This window comes from Sapajus apella, unplaced genomic scaffold, assembly GCF_009761245.1.
Source record: "Sapajus apella isolate SASKATOON/1434 unplaced genomic scaffold, GSC_monkey_1.0 scaffold17, whole genome shotgun sequence".
Classification (NCBI taxonomy): Eukaryota; Metazoa; Chordata; class Mammalia; order Primates; family Cebidae; genus Sapajus; species Sapajus apella.
In genome coordinates, this window is record NW_022436957.1 from 31,396,928 (window position 1) to 31,419,462 (window position 22,535).

General features: G+C 37.6%; 1 pseudogene; it reads right to left on the bottom strand.

The window, feature by feature from the left end:
* Nucleotides 1–556: 556 nt before the first annotated feature.
* On the bottom strand, nucleotides 557–1,421 carry LOC116556569 (annotated as a pseudogene).
* Between the last annotated feature and the right edge of the window lie 21,114 nt (nucleotides 1,422–22,535).

The window sequence follows — 22,535 nt, forward strand, 5'->3', positions numbered from 1 at the left end:
CAGCATTATTTTGTAGTATTGTTTTCTGAGCCCTAACAATTTCTTAGCTCCTCCTTAAATCTATACTTTATATTTTTAACTTATAAAGTTAAATTGGAAGACTAGTACAATAAACACAAATACATCTTGTACTAGTTCACCAATTAACATTGAGTCACATATGTGCTTTTCTCTCTTTTCATTGCTGTTATTTGTGTTAAAAATGCACACTCTGAATGAAGAGACCCCCCCCAAACAGGCTTCGTGTGAGCAATAAGGCTGTTTATTCACCTGAGTGTGAGTGGGCTGAGTCCGAAAAGAGAGTCAGTGGAGGGCAGTGGGAGAGGAGTTGGTTTTATAGGTTTGGGGTAGGCAGTGGAAAGTTACTGAAGTTACAGTTTAGGGTGATGTTTTGCAAGCTGGGAGGGGGTCATAGGGCCTGGAGTCACGAGGTTGACCAAAAGAGTTCCCTGCCACTGAAGATGATCTATCCACTCTAAGAGAGGACTAAGTGTGGATTGCTTGGAGGAAAATTGTAAACCAGCAACTTAAACAAAAGCAAGGCATGTAGACTTTCTGAGGTGTGGTTTAAGTAGTAGGGGGACTGCCTTAAATAGTGGTATTAGGAAAAAGATGTCTAATGAAAGTAAAAGGTATGTTAGGTTTATATAGGGTTACTCTTCCACTTCAGGGATACGGGTGAGTTTAAGAGAAGTGGAGGAGAGTACTTGTGACTTCCGGGAGGAGGTGGAAGAGCCAGGCCGATTGTCTGATAGACACAGCTTTATCCTGGAATGATGGACCCACTGGGGAGGGTCTTGTAGAAGAACAGCGGTTGGGGTGCTACAGATGACCAGGAAGGGTCCTGTTCACTGAGGTTGCAGAAACAGAGGGGTTAGGCTTTTAACAAGGACTGATCTTCCGGCTAGGGTGTTTTCATATGGCCAGGTATCTGGAGTGGGTAAGAGGAGATTAGCAGCATGGCAGATTTCATGTCTGGCCTGTTGGAGGACTGGAATATCGTCACCAAGAGGATTGGTGTCTAGAATAAGGTTAGGCCCAAGCAGAAAGGTGGGGCCATATAGGAGTTCAAAGGGGCTATACCCTGTGGGTTCTTTAGGAGTGGCTCGAATCCTGATTTCTCTGCAGTGGATAATTCTGACCTTGGCTGGGAAAAGAGCGGCCTTAAGGAGGACCTTTATTAAGGGGGCATTCATAATAGAGGACCCCTGTGTGATAAGAAAACCACTTTCTGCCCATATGGCAGCATGGTGGTGTAGGATGTGGAAGGCATATTTAGAAGCAGTATAGATATTAACATGTAGTCCTTTGGCAAGAGTAAGAGCATGGGTTAAGGCAATCAGTTCAGCTTGCTGAGAAGTGCTGGAAGAGGGGAGTGTGGCAGCCTCCATAATAGATGAGTGGGATACAACAGCATAACCAGCTTTGGCTGGTGCCAACCAACTGGGATTGGAAGAACTGCTATCAATAAACCATGTGTGTTCTGGGTCTGGAATAGAAAAAAGAGAAATATGGGGAAATGGGGTGGATACTATATGGATTAGGGAGATACAGTCATAGGGTTTAGGGTTTGTGTTAGGTATTAAGTGAGAGGCTGGGTTGAAGTCAGGACCGAAAGCAATGGTTACTGTGGGGGTTTCAATGAATAGTGAACAGAGTTGGAGGAGGCGGGGGGGGGGGGGGGGGGGAGGAAAGTATGTGTGTGAGGTGTGAAGAGGAAACTAAACTTTGGAGGTTGCGAGAGCTGTGGGGGGTAAATGGGGCATAGCCTGTGATTTTGAGGGTTTCTAAGAGTATCAGAGTGGCAGCTGCTGCCACACATAGGCATGAGGATCAGCCCAGGACTATGAGGTTAAGTTGTTTGGATAAAAAGGCTACAGGCCGTGGACCTGGCTCCTGTGTAAGAATTCTGATGGCACAGACTTTTATTTCTGTTGTGTAGAGAGAGAAGGGTTGAGAGGAGTTGGGGAGTGCCAAAGTAGGAGCAGTCTCTAAGGCTTTCTTTAGTGAATGGGAGGAAGAATGGGGGAAGAATTTTTGGACTATGGGATCAGATAGGTTTCCTTTTGTAAGTTTATAAAGTGGTTTGGTTAGGAAGGCAAAACCTGATATCTAGAAGTGAAAGTATCCTGGGAAAGGGCTTGACTAAAGTAATGAGGGCTGTCTCAGAAACCTTGGGGAAGAACGGTCCAGATTAACTGCTGGGATTGGTGGGTGTCAGGGTCAGTCTAAGTAAAGGCAAAAAGAGGCTGAGAGGAGGGGTGTAAGGGGATGGGGAAAAAGGCATCTTTCAGGTCAAGAATGGAATGGTGATTTGTGGAAGGGGGTATGGAAGATAGGAGGGTATAGGGGTTTGGTACAACAGGATGGATGGGAAGTACAATCTGATTAATGAGGTGGAGGTCTTGGACTAGCCTGTAGGATTTGTCCGGTTTTTGGACAAGTGGGATAGGAGAATTCTAAGGACAGTTACTGGTAACTAAAAGGCCATGTGGTAGTAAGGAAGTAATAACTGGCTTTAGGCCTTTTAAGGCTTGTGCCAGGATGGGGTACTGGTGCTGGGTGGAGTAAGGGTGGTTAGGTTTTAAGGGGATGATGAGGGGTGAGTGACTTGTAGCAAGGGATGGGGAGGTGGTGTCCCACACCCTAGGGTTAAGGTAGGGCAACATAGGGAAGCTATTGAGGGAGGTACGGGTTCAGGGAGGAGGGCGGCAATGAGGTGTGGCTGTAGCCCAGGAATAGTTAGGGAGGCAGACAATTTTGTTAGGATATCTCAGCCTAACAGGAGAACTGGACAAGTGGGGCTGATTAGGAAAGAATGTGGAAAGGAGTGCTGGCCTAATTGACACCAGATTTGGGGAGTTTTGAGAGGCCTGGAAGTCTAGACGTGAATTCCCACAACAGTTATGGAGGCCAAGGAGACAGGTGCATTTAAAGAAGGCAGCATGGAATGGGTGGCCCCCATATTGATTAAGAAGGGGATTGACTTAAACTCCATGGTAGGAGTTACCTGAAGCTCGGCATCTGTGATGGTCCAGGGGGCCTCTGAGATATTCAGGCAGCATTAGTCTTTATCTGCCAAGCTGAGGAGCAGCGACGTGAGTAGGACAGTCTTCACTTCCAGTGGGGACCTGCACAGATGGGGCAGGGCTTAGGAGGAATCCTGGGCTGCCGGCATTCCTTGGCCCAGTGGTCAGGTTTTCGACACTTGAAGCAAGGTCCAGGAGGAGCGGCTGGAAGCTGCAGTCTGGGTGCTTTGAAGTCTTTGTGAGCTGGTGGTGTGGCTGGGATTTGTCTTACACCAGAGGCAAGCATCTGTAGTTCTGAGATGCATGGTTGCTGGGCAGCTTCTTCCCTGTTATTGAACACCTTGAAGGTGAGGTTATGGGGCTTCAGGGCCAGATTCTAATTTCTGTAGCTTTTAATGTCATGGGCTGATAGGGTGATAAAATGCATATTAAGCATTTTTTAGGGGTGAGAGTAGAAGTGAGGATGACATTTAAGTCACTCCAGATGAGATTACAGGACGGGGTTAAGTATTGGAGGATCTGATGAAAAGTAGCCTAACCGTTGGCTGATTTGGGAAAGGTAAGATAAAGCGAAAGGAACGCGCACCCTAACTATGCCTTTGGCTCCAGCTACCTCTGGAAGGGGGAATTGTTGGGCAGGGGAGGAGGAGTTAGCTGTGGGACTACACTGTAAGTTGTACTGGGTATGAGATGGGAAGGTGACAGGAGGGGCATAAGGAGGTAGGTTGTGGGCAGAGGAAGAGGAGGGAGGCTCTGGTGGGGTGTGGGGGTTTAGGACCTGAATTGGGGTCTGGTTTGGACAGGCGGAAAGGAGAATGCTCAGAAGGGTTGATGGACAAGGAGTATTCTGGGTTACTGGCAGAGGCAGGAGGGGCAGACGGAAGAGAGAGAAGGAAAATTTGGAATGAGTTGCATTGAGACCAGAGATTAGGGAGGGATTGAAGTATAAAAACTGCCTGGATATCAGGCACCTCAGACCATTTGCCCATTCACTGACAAAAATTGTTTAGGTCTCGCAGAACAGAAAAATAGAAAGTGCCATTTTCCGGCCATTTGGAACCATTGTCTAATTTGTATTGAGGCCAGACCGTGTTATAGAAAAAGTGAGATGTTTACGCTTCAGATCAGGTGACAGTTGAAGAGGTTTTAGGTTTTTTAGGATGCAGGCTAGAGGCGAAGACAAAGGAATAGAGGGCAGAATATTGCCCCTGGCAGAGGAGATAAGTTTTAAGGAGAGAAGTAGAGTAGAGACGAGGAGATGGAGTGACCAGCTACCAGAGTTTTCAATAGGTGTCCCTGACTGAGTCCTTCGCTGTAACTTGGATAACCGATCAAGCCTGTGTCCCCATGATTGACCAGGCATCATGGGAAGACCATCTTCCCGAGCTTGTGACGGATGTCAGAGTTTTTGAGCACATGTGTAAAGAGAGTCTCCTTTGCCTCTACTTAGAGAGGGAGACTTGTCTCCTTGGGATTTAAAGGAAAAGAGAGAGGGAAATGCAACCAGCCCCTTATCTTAACTAGCATGAATATTAATGTCTCCCTTTCTCTAAAGGAAAAGAGAGAGAAAGAGGAAGAGACTGCTTACCCAATCTGAAGGTGGCGAGAGAGCTGTTCGGCATGCTAAGCATGAGCTGCTGGTCTGGTCTGATGTGTTGAGGTCTCAGGTGGATCTTTTTACAGAGGGAGTGCGAGGATAGCATGCTGTTCTCCCCAAAGGAGTACCCCTGTCCTGGGTTTCAGCACCAAATGTTAAAACAAGCGCTCTGAATTAAGAAACCCCCAAACAGGCTTCGTGTACACAACAAGGCTGTTTATTCACCCAAGTGTGAGTGGGCCGAGTCTGAAAAGAGAGTCAGCGGAGAGTGGTGAGATAGGAGTTGGTTTTATAGCTTTGGGGTAGGCAGTAGAAAGTTACAGAAGTTACAGTTTAGGGCGTTTTTTTTGCAAGCTGGGAGGGGTCATAGGGCCTGGAGTCATGAGGTTGACGAAGGTCCATTACAAAGTCCAATTGCCTTATCTACTGAGGCAGGAATAAGGAACAATAGAAGAATGTCTCAAGTTAATTTGGCATCACAGGGATTGATCATTCTTCCTCTTTCCATGGTCTTCCAGCTACTTCAGATTTTCTAATTCTGCGAGACCATCCAGAGGTGTATGTGTGGGTCACAGGGGTTGCCATGGCATCCGTGGTGTCATCAGTTAAGCCTAAAACACCTTACAATTTGCAATTTATTTCTTTGAAGTATATGCATGTATACACATGCACACACACATACACATACTCACATATAAATATTTGGCAGGTATCTTCTAAGAACAAAACATTCTTCCATATAAAAGCAATTCTATCATCACAATCAAGAAATTTAATCATGATACAACAATATTCTCCAGTTTATAGATCATATCCAAGAGTTCCAATGATGTTGGGGTCCAAATTGGTATCACTCATTTAATTCAGTCATCTTTAACCCAGGACAGTTTTCAAACTTTGCTTAATAGTTTATGTTATGAATATTTTTGAAGAATCAAATCAGTATCTTCATTGCCCTGTCTTCCGAATGTAAGCCAAAATTAAAATTCTAAGCCCTTAGCCAACAAGATAGACCTTTCTTTTGGCCAAGGTCATTCTAAAGTAAACCTGAAACACTGGCTCAGGTCATGATGGGAATAAGTCGTAGGACATCCCTCATTATAATCTCTTTCCTTTGGAATTCAGGCATAGCTAACCAGCATGAACATTAAAACAGAGACCTTAAGACTAACCAAACAAATTATTTGTAGCAATAAGATACCAACATGACCAAGAACAGACCCCGAAAGAAGCATTTCAGGAGTATTTTATACCCCAAATGTATCATTTTGATATATTTTGAAATGGCCCTGCAAAGCTGTCTCTTTATCTCTGATAAGAAACATTTACAGCCTATTCTCTCTGAAGCCTGCTCCTGGAGGCTCCATCTGCATACTAAGATTCTTGGTGTCCACAGCCCCTTATCTTAACCCAGATAGTCCCTTCTATTGATTCCAAGGCTTTAGATAAACTTTTAACCAATTGCCAATCAGGAAATCTTTGCATTCGTCTATGACCTGGAAGCCCCCACTTCGAGTTATCCAACCTTTCCAGACTGAACCAATGTACATCTTATGTATGTATGAATTGATGTCTGTGTCTCCCTAACATGCAAGCTGTAGCTCAACCATTTTGGGCACATGTTCTCAGGATCTCCTGGGGCTGTGTCACTGGCCATGGTCACTCACATTTGGCTCAAAATAAATATCTTCAAATATTTTACAGAGGTTGACTCTTTTCATGAATACATGATTAGTTAAGGGTTAACCTTTTATGGCAAGAAAGCTTCATATAAGCTTTCAACGAGTTTTCACCATATCCCATCAGGAAGCACAGCAGGTCAGTGTGCCAGGTTTATTGGTGATGTTGAATTTGATCATTTGGCCATAATGGTATCCACCAGATATTTTATGTTAAAACTACCTTTTCCCTTTTGTAATTGATAGGTATCTCAAAGTAACTCTGAGACTGTGTGAGCATCTTTCTTTATAAACTTTTCCCCAAATGATCCTGCAGACAAAGTGTACACTATATTTGGATTGTGTAAAGCCTTCTGGAAAGACTCTTCTGAGATGCTATTCCAGTGGTTTCAACATCCCAAAACTGAAAGACACAGTGAGGGACAACATCAGAAATTATTATCAACATTAGCCTCATGTGGTGGCACATGCCTGTAGTCCTAGCTCCTCAGGCTAAACCAGGAGGATCATTTGAGCCTGGAAGTTCAAGGCTGAAGTGAGTCATGATTGTACCACTGCACTGCAGCCAGAGCAACAGAGAGAAAGAGATCTTATCTGTAAAAACAAAGAAACAAATAAATATTTATTTATCGTTTTTTTTTTCTTGCAAAAAAAGTGATTTATTAGGCAGAGAGACAGAGTATTTATCATTCTTTTTAACAAACTTCAATCCATGCATACAGTCCTCTGATACTACAGGAAATCAACTCCTGTACATTCCTTCTAGTGATTGCTTAAGAATAGCAGCCTTTTAGAACCACAGGAAGCTAAGGATTACGGTGATAATTGATCTACTTCTATCCAAATAACGTGCTTAATGTGCTTCTATGTTAACACTTTTTCTATGGTGCATTCTTTTTGTATTTAAATATACAAATATTTATATATATATATATTTGTGTGTATATATATATATAAATATATTCTAAATATATTAATTTTTTGCTAGCTCACATTTTATCAAATATGAGTTGGTTCATCCAAACAAATCATTTGACTAACTTCTGCTAAGAATTTAATGACAAGAGTCTGTTTATTTCTAGTATAAATCAGCATATAATAAATGTCATAGGCTTATACCTGGGATGTTAGTTTTATTTTTATGATTTAAAAAATGTATTTTTATAATGCTGTAATTGCCCGATGGTTCTTCCTATCTGCTACACAGAGAACATCAATTCACTGAGATAGTGGTATTGCAGTTACAAAAAAAAAAAAAGAGAGAGCTTAATTGGTGTGAGGCCAGCCCTGTGGAAGAACTGCACTTAGCACTCAAATCAGTCTCCCCAAAGGTGGGGATTTTTCAAGGATGGTTTGGTGGGCAGGAGGCTAGGGAATGGATGTTGATGACTGTTTGGGGATGCAATCATAGTGGTGTGAAAAATGTTCCTTGTGTTCTGAGCCAGCCTCTCAGTGGGTGGGGGAGGGGCACAAGACTGAGTAGGGAGTTGAGTGTCCAGGTGGAGTTATCCAGTAGTCAGAAATGCAAAAGTCTGAAAATACATCTCAGAAGGCCAATCTTAGGTTCCATAAAAGTGATGTTATCTACAGGAGTAATTAGGGAAGTTAAAAATCTTGTGACGTCTGGAACAATGGGTGGTTATTACATAATAATGCCTACATCTTAGCAGAATTCAGGCCCCTCTTATAACCCTAAACTTGTGACCTTTTATTACTTTTATAAAGGTGGTTAATTTTGGGAAGAACTATTATCATCCTTGCTTAAGGTTAAACTATAAACTAAATCCCTCCAAAGTTAGCTTGGCTTACACCCAGGAATCACCAAGGACAGTTTGGAGGTTAGAGGCAAAATGGAGTCAACTATGCCAGATTTCTCTTCCTGTCATAATTTTGCAAAGGCAGTTTCAATGCCTACATTTTCATACAATGAAAGCTCCCAATCTTCTATTAAACTCCAAATGCTAGGATTAATGAACACTGCCTATAAAACTCCCATGGCTTAGTGCATTTTTTACATACATAATGTAAGAAAAATTAAAGTATGATCATCCAAATACATTTCAGAACACATTAGCAGTAAGTGTTTATGAACAAAGCTCAAAAGCAACATAAATCAGTAAGTCATTTTATATTGCTACTATGAAATTCTGATTTATTTGTTTCATTTTAATCTATAAAACGTATCAATTTTAATGTATCATCCTAATGTTTATGTTAATCTTAACCCACACTTGTGTATTGAAATACTAATATTTTCTTTCAATGAAAGCATCAAAGAATGTAAAAATAATCTGTGGAGGAAACATTGAGACCATGTGAGCATCCCTTTCCTTATCAAACTTTCATCCAGTGGCAATTATTATTTTCTGATGTTGCAACATGGAAGAACATCTCAGTCTCTTGTGAGGGCATCATGATTCAGTTTACTAATATATTATTAGAATTTTAAAAGATGTATGATATTTAATGAATCAAATCTGAGTCAAGTTTCTGGATAATGATGTAACTCTTCATTTACTGTTATTTTTATTACTCATGATGCTGTTTTGGACTTATCTCTGTTTCTTGCTACAGAACAAACATGCTCTGAATGTCACAAATTAATTATGTGATATGCCTGAAGCTGTAGCGGCACCCATTGGATTTACAACAAGCCAGCAGGCATTAAAAGAATCATGAAATATTAGGTTGAACAGTACAAAACGGTAAACTACAAAAATGGCAGTTTCATTTAAGGCTGACTGATACATTTGTGTTCCCGATTTTAATGCACACATACACCGATACACATGCACCCCCAACATACACACTCACCATGTCCTTCTCTCCAGGCCCAAGCATGCAATATTGCCTTAATTCTGTTTTCCAGTTCTCTCCACAGCTAGATTGTAGGAAAGAAGTCACTGTCTTCTATAAAAGGACAAAGTATACAAGAATGCCTAAATAAAAAATATAAAGTAGGCTGGGAGTTGTGGCTCATACCTGTCATCCCAGCACTTTGGGAGGCTGAGGTGGGTGGATCACGAGATCAGGAGATGGAGATCATCCTGGTTAACAAGGTGAAACCCTGTCTCTACTGAAAATACAAAAAATTACGCGGACATGGTGGCACACACCTGTGGTCCCAGCTACTCGGGAGGCTGAGGCAGAAGAACCACTTGAACCTGGGAGGTGGAGGTTGCAGTGAGCCGAGATCATGCCACAGCACTCCAGCCTGGGTGACAGAGGGAGACTCTGTCTCAAAAATAAATAAATAAATAAGTAAATCAATCCAGAATTTCTAGGTACACAATAAAGTATAATCAATCAAATACAAATGATTGTTTTAAGAACCATAATTTTGAAATTGAATGATATGATGACCATATATAAAATATTACAGAAAGTGTGTAAGGAGCCCTTATTCATCACCTAACTTATTAGAGAAATAATAACACTCAAATCTCAAACCTCTCAGCCATTTTCTATTATTAGTGAAGTTAAGAGACTTTCATCCTTGTCTTCCCAAATTATTTTAGGAATGACGTTTTGAAGTTCTGTATTAAATTTCTGTGATAAATGGCTTTATAATTGGAGTAGTTTATTCATTTTCAATGGCATATGAAGTACTATGATGACCTGTCAAAAATATATCATGCACTCTAAGATCCAAGTAGTACGATACATCTTTCTGATCTTATTTGTTCCTTTTTTTTTTTTGAGATGGAGTTTTGCTCTTTGTTGCCGAGGCTGGAGTGCAGTGGTGTGATCTTGGCTTCCTGCAACCTCCACCTCCCAGGTTCAAGCTATTCTGTCTCAGCCTCCTGAGTAGCTGGGATTACAGGCACCCACCACCATGCCTGGTTAATTTTTGTATTGTTAGTAGAGACGGGGTTTTACCATGTTGGGCACTCTGGTCTCGAACTCCTGACCTTAGGTGATCCTCCTGCCTCAGTCTCTCAAAGTGTTTGGATTACAGGCATGAGCCACTGCGCCCAGCTGAAAGTTTTGTTCTTATGTGTATTACTGGAAAACAGGTCTTGTGTTCAAAAAGCAGTTCTATAGAAAATCAATTTAATTCATAGAAATAGGGACAGAGCAAAAGAAAACAGCAGGACTTCATGGTGTGGCTTTTAGGAGCAGGTCTCTCTAGTTTTACTATGGTTGCCCGTCTAAACTTTTTTCCTCAAGGCTGCTAAACCAAAAATAATATGTTGGCAAAACTAACAGAGACTATAAATTGTTAAAGAAAGCGTTCACTGCTTTCTATGCCTAGGGCTGAATAAAGTGAAAAATAGAAGAAGAAAGGAAGCTGAGTCAACCTTTGAAATTGCTATTCATTGTGAAACCAACTACCACCACCATCACCATCCAAAACAAGTGCTTATTATTCTTATTTTAAAGTGAATACTTACAATTAGTAAAATGATTTTGAATGACTATGCTTGCTTCAGGGAAGGTTATTACAGAAAACAAACTTCCCTCAGCAAGCTTTCTAAAGCAGCTAGTACTACTTACGTGTATCCAAATATTTCTCAATTTAATAACTGGTAACAAAATTATTTGCATGTAACTTAACCTACACAAAGATCTAATTATTATGTTTGTTTAAATATTCTACATTTACTATAGTTAGTATATGTTTTTTTAGTTAGCTAAATTTATGGGACAGATGAGTTTTAATTCCAGCAGTATTATTAGTATATTTATAACAGTACAATTTGTCCATAATATTGCAGCATTCAAGAATGTCTCTATCACATGTGATGACATCAATAGTTGTTTTGTCAGTTGTGATAAACTTCCAGAGTATTTACTTATTTATTTACTTATTCTTAATGGATCATAGAGACTCACAAGTTTCTGTATAATAATGGTCGCTTTAACTCCTCTGTATTTTACTCTCTCTGAGTGAAAAAGAAAAGTAGAGTGTAGCTATTCTTTTGGGCATTACAATAACACAGACTACTATCTGCAGCCCTGAAAGAGGTTGTTATTTATGAATGTAAACATTTCTAAACTAAGTGTTAAACTGATTTATTGCCCTAATGGCTTTAACTTTCATCTCAGTGTGCCTAGTCTATGCAAGTGTATATCTTCTAATGGTTCCATCATGGCAGAATAAATTCTGAGAATTCTTTTTTACAGTACATAAGAGGTCTACAAATATTCACCTAAGTTAGAAATATATGTCCACTTATCAGAACCTTGAATTTCTGTTTATTTTCACAATAATCATCTCATCTGTTAGAGAATAATCTAATAAAATAAACAAAGGCTGCAATTTGTATAAAACATTTGAGAAATCTGAAAATCTCTTTTAGGGCCTACCTTTACTACATTAAAACATTATCTTGGATTAATATCTATCAATACATATGTTCTTTTCAGGACAGTGTACTTATGGAAAAATTCTATAATCTGTTGTTAACACAATTTAAAATACTGTTTCCGGGAATGAATTATGGCAAAAATCAAAAATTGCCATTCCCTAAGTATACTTAAATTTGGGAAAAATTGCAATATGTATGTATGTGTACGTATGTGTGAATATACTCTAGATTTATATACCCTTTTGTCCTAATGGATGGATAGAAACACACACAGATACATAGAGAAAAAGAAAGAGAGAGGTGATTACACAAATATACAAGGGTAGAACACAGATTGTAAGCATTCGTAAAGGTATGCAGATTACTTCAAAAGAGTAAATAGTACTGCATTAGGCCCCAAGGAGAACTTCTATATATGGTAGATTTCTCTGGTAATGCAATCAGCTTTATAATGACTAATGAAGTTAAGTCAAAAAATTATCTGTAAACCATAGGAACCATTAGCAGTTCTGCTATTTGTATCTTTACATCTTTAATGGTTAATTCCAAAGAATTCTCAGTAGAGGCAATAGTCGTTAAATGTATTATGTGAATCAATATCTGCAACCTGCTGGTAACCAAAAGCTAAAAACCCCACAGTGATGACATGAACCCATATAAACACAGCAAGCTCATTTTCATTAAGCCATTCCTTAGAAATGTGTGATGTACTTATTTTAGAAGAGAGCCACGAACTAGCTAAAACATAAACTAAGTAATTTTTATGGGTTATTTTCATTTTATCTCTTAGATAATTTTAGCAGGTTTTTTTAGTGAGCATTTTTACAAAAAGAAGAAGAGGTAGTTATGCATTGAAGTACCTAGAATTAATCTATTCTAATGCAAAGCTTTTTATAAATATATTGTAACACAGATTAAGGTTAGAGCTGTCCATACAAGTTATTAAAGGAGGCTATCAACATTGTGTTATAATGAAACTATCTTTGATAGAATGGTTGTTAAAAATGTATTTTTCTCAATCATCTGGCCAAATCTCTGAACTCTTACCGTGAAATATTCTTTTTGATTAGAGCAATGACAAAGCAGAATTTCTTTGTTGACTACAAAGCAATAGCTTGGAGGCTAAATACTGATGCTAAGCCAGAGAAAAGTTACTCACTGGGCCACAATAAAATCACCACAGTAACTTGGGAAGCAAGAAGTTGGTCAGACATCACTTTCATAGGGAATATGGTTGCAAAAGGTGAGGTCAGCTGCAAACTCCTAGTGATATCAAGAAGAGTGACTTAGAAGGGAAGACAAAAAGACAATTAATCAGAAACTATGTTATACCAAGTACAGCCAAAAACATCTTTAGCTTCTTTAATATTTCAAAGCTATATGATCTCTTTCAAGATATTATCGTGTGTGTAAGGCCACTGACAGGAAAAGAGACAAACTGTATTTTATTGCATTGTTTTGTTCCTTTATAATAAGAGATCAATACAATTCATCAAAAGCATCTCTGCTCAATATTAGTAGCAGACATTCAGTGGTAGAATTACCAACCAGTTTCCATCACCTGTGAAAATGATTACCGATTTCTGGCCTCAAGACACCTGAAAAGCAGCAGAAATATAAGAAGCAGTTGAGGCTCTCCATGTACTTATGCACAACAGTCAGATAAATAACTTGCTACAAACCTGTTTTTAAACATTATCTTATAAATATTAGTGCCTTCTTTAATAGAATATTAAATATATTAAAGCATATTAAATAATAGCATATAAAATAATAGAATATTTTAATATGCTGAATTTTTAAACATTTTGTTTTTATCTGACACATTATAATTATATATATTTATGGGCTACAGTGTGATATTTTGATAGATATATACATAGTGTAATGTATCAGGGTAATTAGCATATCTGTCACCTCAAACAATTGTCATTTCTTTGTGGTGAGAATATTCAAAATCCTCTCTTCTAATTATTTTAAATTATGTGTTGCTGAGTTTACAGTAACTTTTGGTCATATGTTTTCTCCCAACAGAGAGTAAAATAAAGTACTCTTATGTAGATGGTTTAATGAATGCTTTGAGGTTAAAAGTGTCTGCAGAACATGTAAAACATGAAACTATGGCTGTTCAGATTGAATACAGTCTTAAACAGAGCACACCAGACTCTCACAAGTTTATACAAGACTGGGATGAAAATAAGAATGGAAGAAAGACATCACTATAAGCATTAAAATAAAATTCTGAACTACCTTTTGAATTTAGCACCAGACAAATGAATTCAATTTCCTCCGTTGATCCTTCTTTCCATAGAATTTTCTAGTGGTAACAGGAAAGCAGTATGTCTAGCAAGGCACTAGGAAAGGTCAGATTTGAATATCTGCAGACACCTATGTATTTGCTAAAAAAATGCTTTTGGAGACTGATGATCACAATAATAGCAGATGTGTTTTCAAGATGATAGAGCTTAATTTGCTGCTGGACTTAGAAATTAGAAAATAAAACTTTAAAATATAGTAAGCCCTGAAGTTAACAGTTGTCAATAAAATAATAATGAGGGTGAGAAGAAAGAGAGGCATCAATGAGAGTATAAAACATAATCAATTTGCATTTCATGGTCAATTCAATAAATTAACTGATAAGGTTTGGAGTTGTTTTTGTTGTTGTTTTGTTTTGTTTTCACTCTGTCGCCCAGGCTGGAGTGCAGTGACGTGATCTCGGCTCACTGCAACCTCTGCCTCCTGAGTTCAAGTGAATCTTCTGCCTCGGCTTCCCATGTAGCTGGGACTACAGGCATATGCCACTGTGCCCAGCTAACTTTTATATTTTTAGTAGAGATGGGGTTTCACCACGTTTTCCAGTCTGGTCTCGAACTTCTGACCTCAGATGATCTGCTCACCTCGGCCTCCCAAAGTGCTGGGATTACAGGAGTGAACCACTGCTCCTGGCTCGTTTGGAGTTTTAATAACCAGAAAAGATTTATATTTTGGATATTAGTAGAAGATAGTGTGTTGCACTAACTAATGAAAGATAAGAAATACTCCACTAATCAAACAAAGCAACAGAAAAATCCTATTGCTATCTAGAACTACAAGATAACTTTCATTACAAGGCTTGAAGTTGTTTTTTTAATGACTAAATTTTTAAGATATTTAAAGTAAGCTACAGAGATTAAACTATGAATGCATTGGGCCCTATTTGCATGCATATATAATGGTTTTAACATCTCTTTCCTTCAAAAGGATTTTAGGTCTAGCATTGCCATGAGTCACGAAGTCCTATTATTTATGCAATTAGAAATTCCTCCCTCTTTCTCATCTGTCTTCTTCTCTTCAGCATAACTACCTCCACTGTAGTTTTGTAACTTGTTACATCATCAATCTTGTTTATTTACCATCAATCTGGTAAATTTATTTATAGGTCATTCTACTTCTTCCCTTTCTGTCTTCATGTCACCTTGAACATAAATATCTTATTGCTTCTGTCTGGAAACTCCCTTAAATCAAATATCAGCACACAGCACTTGGAAGTTTTAACTTTATATGTGGGTCAAAGATGGATAGATGGAATATGACACCCTCATTCAAAATACATTTAAATTATAAGAATAAATTGTTTGGTAACCATCATCAGGAACAGCAAGAATAAAACATTTATTCCTGAATTGTACAGATCGAGTTCACCAGAAGTAGACAGAAAGTGATATAAGAGATTTATCTGGGATAAATTTCTGTGAAAGAAATAAGAAGTAAGCAGATTTTGGCAGAGTAAATAATAAAACAGCTACACAAGCCCCATGAGGCCTTGGCCAACAGGGCCAGGAGCTATGGATTGCCCTTCAAAATGCCTGGCATCAGACTGAAATGCCTGCATCTCTGAGCCCTGCCTCAATCAGTCAGGGTACACAGGATTGACTGGTGGAGTATATAGCCTTAGGCCACGAGGTTACATGACTAGGATGTAACCTCAGGCCAGGTGGCTGAGACACTGAAAGGGCTCTCAACTGGAGGCATTCACCTGATCATAATCCACATGTTTGAGCAACACTTCCTACATTGATGGAGTTCTAGAAGGTGCAGCTCCATGTCTTCCACACTAACCCACTTTAATATTGTTTTACAAATCAGAAAAATCTAACAGATGAGATAATCGTCTAATAGTGAACAGTTGACTAACCCAGATCTTTTTGTGTGTTTTGGTAGAAAGCAGATACATACGTGTGGGCCAGTACACTATTTGGACAGCTCTTCTTAAGTGAGAAGAGACAGAATGGCCAAATACATCATATCCTTCCTAAACCTGTGAAGCCTTTAGTAAGCACAGCTTCTTGGCACATTAATCAAAATATACTAAGTATAATTGTGAAATGCCCTCCTAAGTAAAATATCCTCATTTCTAGCTCTTACTTATAAATCAACTCTACTGCATAGGTCACATATTACTCATCTATTACAATAAATATGATTTGAATACTTAATAACTGACACGAACCAAAATGGTATTTAAAACTGGTTTCATTGAGAGATTAATGCAAGTAGATTGTAATTTTATTTTAAAACAAGAAGAATAAGTCCTTTAAGATTATTTGAAATGACATTCATCTTTAAATAAAATCCAAACATCAACATAATGAATTTTAAATAGTCTGCTGAAATTCTTAAACACTTTTATCAAAGCACTTTTTATTGTTTGTTTCTATTCGGTTGGAATAGTGAAAATGTTTATGTTGTATGCAAAGGTTAAAAACTTAAATGCTGAAATTAAATAAAATTAAGGATATTAAAATAAGATAATTCAGTATATTTAATTAAAATAATTAAACAAAGAATGGAAGAAGTACAGTTAGTTTTACCTTGGATGGAAATTTATAAACAGAACAAAATATTTCCATTAGTAATACCATATTCTGCCTTTATTTTTACCCCGAGGGAAGTGAATGAATTCTGATTTCTTATAACACCTTTAGTAAGCATAAAATGTAAGGCTGAATTTTTCTTATGTGAAATGCCCAATACTATAGACAATAATAGTTACAGAGAACTAATAACTGAAATATTTAAAACCATGCTATGATTAGGAAGAGATTCACTAGACCCTTGGGGCGCTAGTAATGTTCTATTTCCTGACCAGAGTTGTAGACCCAAGAGCATTTACTTTACATTGGTTTGTTAAAATATTCAAGTATGTTTTATATAGTTTTCTCTATTGTTTCCAAAAAAACTTTTAAAAGCAATAAATTATAATAATAAAAAAGCTACCTTGTATTATAATAATAAAAAAGTTAACTTGTATTATAATAATAAAAAAGCTAACTTTTATTATCATAATAAAAAAGCTAACTTGTAAACCAAAATGCCTTCAAAATCATATTCCTGTGATATTTGAAAATTAAAACTGATATGGCTTCCACTATATAAATTTAGAAATAATTGAAAATTTCTTTTAATCAAGTAAATGTTTACTGCAATACTCCTGAGATTTCCCACTGTCTACCTTTTAGCAACCATGATGCTTCAATTCAAGATGACTCCTTGTTCATGTGCAGCAGATTTGAGCTAAAAATAGTGTCCACAAGATGAAAACATCGTAAAGAACAGCTGTTCTTAATCAGTGAAGGGAGCTTTGAGTATCTCAAAAGTTGTTTTTGGCTATCTGGTAGGGTCCCGTAGAGGTACTTTAAATACTTATTATAAATATATATTTAGTCCAAACATCCCAGAAAGTCACATAAAGAGTGGATATTAATTTACCTATATTATACTTAAGCTGTTGCCAGCATTTGTGCAGTCACACTCCAAGTGATTTGATTCTGGGTGTGATTCATTCCCTGCTAGTCTTCTCTGTATGATCCAGGTTTCTACCTCCTTCAAAAAAAAAAAAAAAAAAAAAAAAAAAGAAGGAGGAAGAAACGTGTGAAATACTTTAAAAATACTAAATTCTGACCTATACCCAAGTGCAACCTTCACAAATACCTAAGTATATACTGAATAAATCCAGGATCAACTTCCATTTATTTCTTATTTCTAGTTTATTTTTATAAAGCTTTTTTTAAATAGTAAGATTTCCATTTAAGAAAGTGGCAATTCCAGATCATATTGAGACAAGTATAACAAGGTTTATAATGCATCAAAAGTGTTTATGTTATACAAGGCTGACAAAATGCTACTATAGTATAGGTAAACACAATATGATTATAAGTTTTAATATCAGATCCGCACATTCAAAAATACATTTTCATCAGAAAATGTTCAGCACATTTATGATAAACACCAAGTATTTATTTAGCTTGAAATTTATAATGGGGTAGTTAAAACCTACTAATGAGTAAAATATAACTTATACTTTGTTTATTGTTTAAGCTGTATCTAAACTCACATATTGTTATCTGTTTATACACAGGTCCTTTTTATTTTTACCTGCTTTAAAGTAAGAATGTGTAGATGATCCAGTATTTTAAAACCAGCAACTTCCTAAAGCAAACAATAGGTGCCTAATTTCTTTTTACAAAAAGCCCCAAAATTCAGCTAAACCATATATTACTCCTAATTAGAAAAACTGCTAATTATTATAGGTTTTAAATGGACAACTAAATCAGGCACTACCTAGGAGTTTGTGTATCAAGCAATTCATAGAACAGACACCTCAGTGGCAGCTTTGCTGTTAATGACACCGAAGCTTCTGAACACCAGCCAGTTACGAAAGTGCAGGACCACTGCTCCTGATGTCATAACCACAATAACTATGTTCTTTATACATATAATTATATTTCTTAGGAAAAAAAGAGTGATATTAAAATATTTACTTCCAATACCAATGAATTCTATAATGTATAAGAAGCTGTAGATAAATAGCACAGGCTCCTGAAGGACCCCTGCCATGCCAGGGCATAACCCTTTAGTGACTAGTCCCTGAATGCATCCAAAATCCAGGAATGTTTGATGCAGCTCAGGCACTGGATATGGGCACTGATGACAGTGGCTGGTTATCAACCTCAATAGAAGTATGCAGATTTTAGTATATTTTTAGAAGCTTTTTCTAAAACTCTCAAGCTTTTATCCACTGATGGGGACATACCATGGTGTGCCCTCTGATCACTAGCACTGATTTTAGTTCAATCTTATCTACCACACAATTCTGCATTATTATTACTGTACATTTCTAATTTGCCTATCATTTAGAACATGAGTGGTTTAGCCTCCATTAAAACACCAATGTTTTAGTATACATGTAATTAATATTATACCAAATGGCATAAAATGCCTTGAAAATAATTTTATTCGTTTTAATAAATTGACTATGTAATGGCAATAAAATTATGGTTGCTAAAGTTGTTTCCCATGGTGTTATAAGTTAGCAATATTGAAAACAGTACACATGTAAACTAAATTTAATAACTAAATAAATTGATGATGGATGATAAATATAGGTTTTTTTCAGTGTTGGAATGGGAGGTTACAGACAGGCCAGGGAGAAAGGCTAGAATTAACCACGTCATACTGGATTAGAATTGGAGATATTAGAAAGAACTTATGTTTAGTTTAAAATAGTTATAGGTTGATTCATGCAGAAATATTTATAGGTATGTTCATATGCAGGGGTTAGTATAGGCACATATATCTTCTTGCTCTGTCAGCTGAGAGGGCCTAAAAGCACTGACAAACCCCGAGCAATGAACACACCTAGAACTCATTCTCCAATAAATAATTCCATTATTCAATAAAAGGAACTAGAGCTTCTTAGAGAAATGGCTGGCTGATCTTGAACTGGAGCAAGGAATATGCAATATGAGCAGGAAGTATCTTATAGTGACACAAAGTAAAGAAGTGCAGTATTCAAAAATAGAGTCAAAGGTAAGGACATTACAAAGAAATACAGGAGCCAGTATAAAGAGTTTACAATGATCAAATCTGGAACAATTTGAGGGACAAAATGAAGTAGTGTAAAATTATACCTAATTATGTAAAATAACTGTTAGAGTTCATAGTGATTTATGTGATGGAATAAATGACATATAAACAGAGGATGATAGACAAATCTCCACTGGACAACAGTTTTGAATAATATATGTAGAGAGCACCCTGAATGTAGAGATAGTATTTGATGTACACCTCTGCCTATGCACTAAGCATAGCCAGTTGGCTCTGTGCTGCAGTAAGTATGTGGCTGAATTTCTCATGCATGTGATAAGTTTCTTCAGTGGACTAAACAATTTAGGCAACTGATGAAGGAAATGCAGCTTCACCATGAAGACTCGCAAAATTAGTTCAAAATAATGCTTTCTGTGATACTGCTATAAAAATGAATACCAAACATTTATGCAATGAAAATCCTCAGCAAATGGAAGATGCTTTAAAAGCAGAGAATGCTTATTTCTCTGATGTGTTGGTAAACTGTGATCCACAGTAGGTCTCTTCATGCTTTTCGTCTCAAAAAGGATTTTTCAAGATGCTTGAAATGTTCATGCTTTCAAAATGAAAATCATCTGTACTTAATAACGCATTACTATGTGAATGATGATTTACTGTCACTGGTTAGTAAATTTGAAGGCAATCTTCTGAATTATTTGTCAAGATTCTACATTGATGAAATGGTGTTAGCCATCAAATTTACTATGTGCACAGAAACATTAAACCTGATAATGTTATTTTGAGTATAAAACTTCATATTTCCCTGGTTGATCTTGGTCATGAGTGAAGATAAATGATTAACTGTTTGGACTCCTGTGGCCATTATTAACACACTTAACTACATAACACCTGAGATTTATAAGCAATGGAAGATAGCATGGGGAAAATACAGCCCAGAATGAGACCGTTTTTTTTTCTAGGTGTTGTTGGGGCTCAGAAAACTTACCCCAAAATGAAGGCTTAAGAAGCAGCCTCAGAAGCAAAAGTTTTTTTCTGACCTTCTGCGCTTCTGTCTCTCACTTCTTTTCTCCACAGAAGCTAGCCGTAAAAATCAGAATCCCTCTACCCCAAGGTGGATCTTAGCAATCAAAACCCCTTTTCCCTACAACCAGCCATAAAACCTGAAAATATTACTCTAATTTTCTCTCCACCTTTCTTTGTAAAAACTGGCCATAAATTATCTGACATACATTGTTTGAGTGTAGGTCATGAGACCCCCATTCCAGAGAGTGCTTTGCCCCACAACAAGAAGAAAATAATGCATGCTCAGAGAGGAGAATCTAGGAAGACAGCCCCTGCTGGGTTTCCTCACTCAGCATTAGATTATACCCTTTGCATCCAATCATGTTTTTATACAACTGTTCATACTTCATTGAACCTAACCATAAAAATAGATATTTTCTCCTATATCTTTTGTTCTTCACTGATATGGTTTGACTCTGCGTCACCACCCAAATCTCATCTTGTAGCTCTCATAATTCCCACATGTTATGGGAGGGACTCAGTGGGAGATGACTGAATTATTGGGCATGTCTTTCCCATGCTGTTCTTATGATAGTGAATGGATCTTATGAGACCCTATGGTTTTATCTTATTTTATTTATTTCATTTATCTTTTTGAGATGGAGTCTCACTGTGTTGCCCAGGCTGGAGTGCAATGGTGCCACATCAGCTCATTGCAACCCCCACTTCCTGAGTTCAAGTGATTCTCTCTGCCTCAGCCTGCCAAGTAGCTGGGAATACAGGTGCCCACCACCACACCCAGCAATTTTTTTTTGTATTTTTAGTAGAGACAGGGTTTTACAATGTTGGCCAGTCTGGTCTTGAACTCCTGACCTCAGGTGATCTTCCCGCCTTGGCCTCCCCAAGTGCTTGGATTACAGGCATGAGCCACCATGCCCTGCCTACCCTATGGTTTTAGAAACACGAACTGTCCTGCACAAGCTCTCTCTTTGCCTGCTGCCATCCACATAAGATGTGACTTGCTCCCCCTTGCCTTCTGTCATGATTGTGCGGCCTCCCCAGCCAAGTGGAACCATAAGTCCATTAAAACTCTTTCTTTTGTAAATTACCCAGCCTCAGGTATGTCTTTATTGGCAGCATGAAAACGGACTAATATATTCACTCTGAAGGCTCCCATGTATATACATTAAATAAATCTGTATGCCTTTTCTCCTATTAATCTGCTTTTTTTGAGTTGAATTTTCAGCAAATCTTCAGAAAGTGAAGGGGAGCTTTCCCATTGGCCCCAACAGTGTCTGTATGTGTAAATGCTATATGGAGGAATGGTTTTATACATAATCATTAATGAGAACTGAAGCAAAGATCATGGACCTAAAAGCACAAGTTCAGTTCCTTTATCACATCATGGATGTAGAAGCTAGAGAAACATTATTCACAGACTCATCTTCGGAAGAGAGTGTAAGCTAGGGCAAAATGAAACTAAGGATTAGAAAAGCATGCATTTTTTTAAGATATAAATTGAGAAAAAATACAAGACCTATAGTCGACTTACATTTTGGATATTAGCAATTCTTCTAACATACCCCAACTTTGATATGTGTGATGTGTAAAGAAATACTAAAATTCTGCCTTCTTTTTCTGTTACAGTATTTTCTCAATTACTTTTATCATTCATTGGTTTTACATGCACAATAAAAAAGTGTTTTTTTTCCAATTAAGTCTCTCTAAAGAGCATGATGCAGTCCAATAAGTACATTAATCACAAATGAGGATGTGCAGCAGAATCGCAGAATTTAGAGAACACCTTTTGAATTGAAGATTATGTTAGAAGAATAAGAACCCTAGCAAGATAAACCAGAACTAAGTAGGAAATTACAAGAATGCACGTAGACTTAATAGCCCTTTCATTGTCCACCTTGTGTCATAGAAAATTTAAACCAAGAGAAAGAACTTTTATAAATTAAATGATGATAAAATATAGATGGATAAATAAATTATAGATAAAATAGTTGATTCAGTGGGTTCAGGGACAACTTGAGGATACAGCAAC